At 36.5% G+C, this 6,537-nt stretch overlaps 1 pseudogene; it reads left to right on the top strand.

Annotated features, from left to right (window-relative positions):
- Positions 1 to 459: 459 nt before the first annotated feature.
- On the top strand, positions 460 to 1,085 carry LOC114043814 (annotated as a pseudogene).
- Positions 1,086 to 6,537: the final 5,452 nt, after the last annotated feature.

Raw genomic sequence — 6,537 nt, 5'->3', positions numbered from 1 at the left:
GGATAAAGAGAAAAAAAATAGCAATCACAAAAGAGGGAAAGAGAAGCCAGAAGTCATGATAGCATTCTATAACTTCAGAAGTTTGGTTCAGGAGTTTGATATACTAAACCACATGATATGCAGGAAAACACTTTCAAAAGTTAGGGCAAACTTGGAAGTGACAAATAAATAGCATGCGCACTTTGCTATCAGTAGTTACCAAGAAGAACCACTTCCCTGCTGGGTAAGAGATTCTATCTACTGTACCTTTAACTTCTTAGTTTTCTAAATCCAAATGGAAAACAAATATTTCTTGCTTATTTTTCCCTTGCTTTCTTTTTTTTTGTTTCTATTTCTGAACTGTCTCTTCTTTACCCTTTCCTCTTTTTCTCTCCTTTTCCCTCCTTTTTCCTTACTTTCTCTCCTCTGCTTTCCTTTCACCTCCTCTCTTCTCCTCTGCATCTCTGTCATCTTTCTGTCTCTGCTGCTCCCTCCTATGGTTTCCTCTCCAGTCTTCCATTTCCTGTTCCCACTACAGATGCCCCGATGCAGACAGGCCAAAAAAGGTGTGGTTACATGATGCCTGATATCCCTGATGAGTTTCCAGAACTTTCAGAGCTCAGCATGTCACAATTAACAGATATAAATGAAGAAGAAGTAGCTTCCCTAGAGCAGTTCTGGACTCTGCAGCAGCTAAAGCAGGACATTACTGACAAGGACTACTTTGGTAAAGAACATTGAAGATCTCACCGGAAAAAAAATCTCCATTTAGGGCCCAGCCTGGAGGCCTAAAGGCAGACAGCCCTCCATAAGCATGAACTGCTCAAACAGATGAAATCGGGCTTTGAAAAGAAGATGCAAAGGCAACATGAGCTTAGCTAGAGCTGCAGCACGAGTGCCCTCCAGGTGAGGCTGAAGGTGGAGGCCCACTAGGCCAAGGAGGAGTCAGACACTTGCACCAAGGATTTCCTCCAGAGGAAAATGGAAATAGATCATTTTTTTTCATCAGCTTCGTGGAAAAAAAAAGAGCTATTTGCCATTGTCGCAGAGACACAGAAGAGAAGCTTCAGCAGGCGATAGCCACCCACACCCATGGGTTTTCCTGAACACATGAACTGCCAAGAGAAGAATGAATAGTCCCAGTTAAGTACATTTTAAATAGATGTGATTTACAAACAGGCATTTCATCCTAATGGCTGTATTATGTAGTAGAGATTAACTGTACAAATTAGGATGCCTTTTATTATCTTTGAGAAATTATTTTGCCCTCTTTGCACTAAAAATATAATTTGTATTTATTGTTGATAACATCTTTACCATATTTAAGTTTCTGCTGCTACTCCCTGATTATTTGAAATTAAATATCTATGCATATAATTTTGAATAAATTCAAGTATTTTGTAAATAAATATTCTTTTAAATTAAAAAAAATGGTGAGTGCAATGTTCTCAGAAAAACCCAGAAAAAACATTCAAAAGCTGATGCAAAGTGAAATTTACTGTGTACAAAGTAGCAGCAATATTGTAAGATGATCAGCTGTGAATGACTTAGCTATTTTTAGCAATACAATGATCCGAGACAATTATGAAAGACTTATGATTAAAAAAGCTATCCATTCCCAGAGAAAGAACTAATGGTGTCTGAATACAGATTGAAGCACACTTTATTAGCTTTCCTTATTTTTCTTAAGGCTTTTTTTTTTGGTCTATATTTTCTTTCACAACACGACTGTTATGGAAATGTTTTTCATGACTACACATGTATGATCTATATCAAATTGCTTGCCTTCTCAGTGGTGGTGGGAGTGGGGAAGGAGGAAGGAAGATAATTTGGAACTCAAAAATATTCAAATGAATGTTAAAAAATTGTTTTTACATGTAACTAGGGAAAAATAAAATACTAAACCAAAAAAAAATGGGAAACATCTACAAATATTCTGAGGACTGATCTACTCATAGGCCACTCTACCTACTGTTTACAATCTTTTATCCATTTAGCCTTTGCTGTCATCAGAAAATCAGCTGGTTGTAGATTTTGACTTCATTATCCATATCCCCAATCCAGAAAACTTACTTGGGTTCCCAGAAAGCTTCAGTTGTTGTCCTCTCCTGGACCTTGTTCCATGAGATCTTCTAAAGCATTTTAGATTCTTTTTTTTTTAATTTTGGGTGAGGCAGTGTGGGTTAAGTGACTTGCCCAGGGTCACACAGCAAGAAACTGTCAAGTGTCTGAGCCCGGATTTGAACTCAGGTACTCCTCACTTCAAGGCCAGAGCTGTATCCACTGTACCACCTAGCTGCCCCTACATTTTCAAAAATTTAACATGGCACAGATAAATGCTGTCTCGAACAGGAGAATCACAATCACCTCCAAAAACAGATGATTCAAAGGTTTCAGAGATTATTGATTACCTAATAATAAATATTCTAATATTACCTAATAATAAAAATTCTTTAGGTTTTCCTTACTCAACCCTCCCCACTCCCAGAAAAAAATACAAATAATATTAAGCTTTGAATGTCAGGGGGAAATCCAGACACATATTGCTGTCTCCACAGAAATTAAAGACTGAATTTACTGGAAATCATATCCTCATGATTTGGGAGAGAAACCAGTCATACTGGCTTTGTACTTGCAGAGCAACATGGACCAATTGATGTTTGGGAAGGTGGGAGAGGATACTTGAACTTTTCCTCTAAGGGGTCCATCAACTCTGGGTTCAGTAAGGTAAAATGTTACAACAACCTAGTAATCAAAACTATGATTTTTGAAAAAAAAATGAATAATTCCTTTATCAATTTAAAAGAATGATAGAGGTTTTGGCCATAAGATATAGAGGAAATTACAGCAAGCAGATAACATTTGTTCTCGATTGAGAATGTGAAGTCACAAGTCTTGGGCTACATATAAACACAATAAGCTAGCTCAGAGTCAACCAGTCAAGCAGTGATCTTGTCTAGAGTTTCAATTTGGAGAATTCTAGTTTAAGTATTGGAGCCATGTCCTAGACTGAAAGGGAATTTCTCTTGTGAGAGGAAGGGGTTAAGAGAAACATCCCCTTCTATCTTCTTTCTCCCATTGACAAGATCATTAGAATCATTATGCCAGTAGCAAATGTCAGATTTACCTGGAAAATGTAGAAAAGTAGAAGACAACAAATATAAGTGATAGTTGCCCTCAGAAAGGAATCTTTTGGGAACCTGAATTCTTCTTGAAGAGGTAAGTGTCAGCTACGAACTCTATAAAGGAACTAACTTAGGGAGCCGCACAGGGACATACACTAAAGGGAGATTTGTTGGAGGAGAAAAGAACTTCCTGTAACCAGGGGTTGTGTTGTCCTCATCTCATTTTTATTTCTCGCTCCCTTTGGGCTTTAAAATGGTACCCTCTCTCCATACAGACATTTTATATATTGACTAGAGAGTGTGTCTCAGACTTCTGCGGAAAAAAATATTTTGACTAACTGCTGTTCTTGCTGTTTCATCTTAGTAAATCTATATTGTGTTAAAATGTTAATCTATTCCACTGTCTGAATGTTAATAAGAAGCACAGCACCGGGTGTTTATGAGTTGCAACACTAGAATTGTAGCCTCTCAGCACTACCCGTGGAATAATGAGAAAAGTAGTGAACCATGCCTATGGGGATCTTATACCTTGAGTGGGAATCTAGTCTGGGCTGGGACAACATAGCTCCAGAGGTTGTGCTACACAAGAACATCTCATGCCCTTCTCTGGTTCGTATGTGGCATGTTGGAAATTTCTACTAGAATTGGTGGTGTGAATTCCATATGGGAAAGCAAGAAGTCTATCACCAAAGAAAGTGAATTAAAGGTGAAGACCGAGAGAACTCCAAAAAAACAGAGAGAAACCCATTCCATGCCCGATGAACAGAAACTATGGATTTAGAATCATAGACTCTTACAGAATTAGAAGGAATTTGTTGTTGTTTAGTTGTTTCTACTCCTGTCTGACTATTAGTGCCTCCATTTGGTTTTTTTCTTGGCAAAGATATCAGAGTGGTTTGCCATTTCAACCTCCAGATCATTTTAAAAAGGAGGAAACTGAGGCAAACAGGGTTAAGGGACTTTTCCAAGGTCACCCAGCTAGTAAGTGTCTGAGGTCAGACTTGGATTCAGAAAGATGAGTTTTTCTGATTCTAGGCCCTGAATTCTATCCACCATGCCCAAGTAGTTTACTACCCAATTAGAAAATATATTCCATTTTCATAGAACTCTCCTTATCTGAAAAGTCTTTCTATGTTTTTCAGAAATCTGTCTCTTTGTTAATTATGTTCTTTAGTTTTGGTTCTATGCTATGAAGCAACACATGATCTATCTGAGAGAAATTAATACTATACCATTATATTAATAACTAATTTTTGACTTGTCATCCATCTTTTTCCTCCTATTTTGGTTAAGCTCCCATTACTGAAGAGGTCAGTCAGTCTCTTAAGGGCATTACTGAGTGGTAAGATTACTCCTAGCCCCCAAGGTACATGCTCCAGATTTTAGAGTGACCCTAACCTCATGAAAGATAAAACTAGCCTGAGAGGTCCAGATGGAAATGGCTTCCCCTGCCCAGATGTCTTGAGGCTGCTCGGTCTCATGATTAAGCCATGTTCCCAGCAAGAGGAGCTGAAGGCTTTTATCCCATCTCTCATTAAATGTCTGCTAATCAGGGTTGAGTTTCTCTTGTCAAGGGACTTCCCAGTCAGAAGGTGCATACCTGATTTGAGTTTTTTCAGTTTCCCTTGGTATCTTTGGTTACTAAAAGAAGCCACTGACCATAGATTTATTGATTATTGGCTAGTATAATTAATAAATTGGTTGTTAATACCTGGGAACCTTGCCTTCCAGGGTTTTATTCTTAATAATCCAATCCCTCTACAAGAGGAAAACTTTCCAAATTTTCCAAATATTTGAAGAGCAATAAAAATAATAAAAATGAAGGATATGGTGAAATGGGACAAAGTCTAAGGCTACCTAACTCTAAATCTATACCATTCTAAAAACAGTTGGTTCTAGGTAATTTGAAAACATCTCTCTCTCTCACTCTCTCTCAACTCTATCTATCTATATCTATCTATCTATCTATATACATATATACATTATATAAATTTGGAAAATTCTGGTGGTACTAGACACTCAGGTCAATATATCTATCTGCATTTAGACAGCAGTACCACTAGAATTTTCCAAAATTATAGTTAATGTTACCAATAATTAAGAATTGTCTGAAGCATTGCATCTCATAATGTTTGAATTTGCATGTAAGTGTCATGCAGAATGGGGCACACTAATCAGGAAAATTAATTCCATGGCCCAGGGACCTTTAGTAAGAAGCATCCTTTTGTATGATTTTGCAAAAACAAACAAAAAATAAAGATGTTAGTGGCAAAGAGAAGAGGTTTAGAGCCTTCCTTTGACAGTGTTATAATTTTTGATGTTCATGTTTATATCCACACTAGAATTGAAGTGAACTGCATTTAAGTGGAACAAATGCTCATGAAGATTTCCCTAGAGATTTTGTTTCATAAAGCATTAGGTGCCCAAGGATAAAAACTAGTGTGTCTCTTCCGTCCAAGCAAGTTGAGTAAGTTTGTGGAAAAATTAGCCAGCTTTAAGTTGTCTATTATGTGTCAAAACTGTCAACTGACATTGACATAGCATAATCTCCAGATGGCTATGATAATATTTTGATCCATTGTGATGTGAAAGCCCTAAATGCTGCATCAAGTGGGATGGTGACAGCTATGGGATTCTTCTTAATTCTTCTTAATTCTATTGTTTATTGATCCTTCAACATACAATAAGGTCAGCCATTTGAATTAGAAAACAATAAGTAGTGAAAAAATTTATTTTTGATGAAGTAAAGTTTCCACATCATTTCAAATTTCCTGCTGGTTTTCTGACATTTTCGAGGGCTGGTATCCCAGAACTTATTCTCAGTAAATTTAAAATCCCAGCATGATACCTGTCATTGTTCCTAGTGAGCTGCTTAAATGAAACTGGAGTCATTATTTATAAATCTTAGCTGATCCAATCCGAGAATGAATTGAAACTTTGCCAGGTAGCAAAGGGGCATTTAGAAAACTCAACCTGGTTTTTGAGAATTCTGCCTTTCTGTGACGTGACAAGTTTTTGGTTTTTTTTAAGTTAAAAAAATTGCTAAAACCAATCTTCTTTCCCAATTGATGTGATTTTCTACACATATAAACTGTATTCAAAGTGGTTACATCCTTTGGGAGTAAGAGAAACAAGAAAAAAGGGAAAAATAAGTGAAAACAAAATGAATATATATGTGTGTATATATATATATATATTCATTTTATGTATATATATAGATACACATATTTGAAAATATATAATACATATATGTGTGTTTATTTTGCACATGCATAATGAGTGACCTAAAACAAGTCATTTATCCTCTCTGAGTCTGAGTTTCATCATTTGTAAAATAAAGACATTGGATGAGATGATCCCTAAACTTCCTTGTTGCTCTTGATCCTGTGATCCTATGATGCTTCTTTAAAATAAATTGTTTTGATGTCAGAGA

This window comes from Vombatus ursinus, unplaced genomic scaffold (genome assembly GCF_900497805.2).
Source record: "Vombatus ursinus unplaced genomic scaffold, bare-nosed wombat genome assembly UNPS02014770.1, whole genome shotgun sequence".
Classification (NCBI taxonomy): domain Eukaryota; kingdom Metazoa; phylum Chordata; class Mammalia; order Diprotodontia; family Vombatidae; genus Vombatus; species Vombatus ursinus.
The sequence above is the reverse complement of the archived record's forward strand: the minus strand, read 5'-3'. Positions and strand labels throughout refer to the sequence as shown.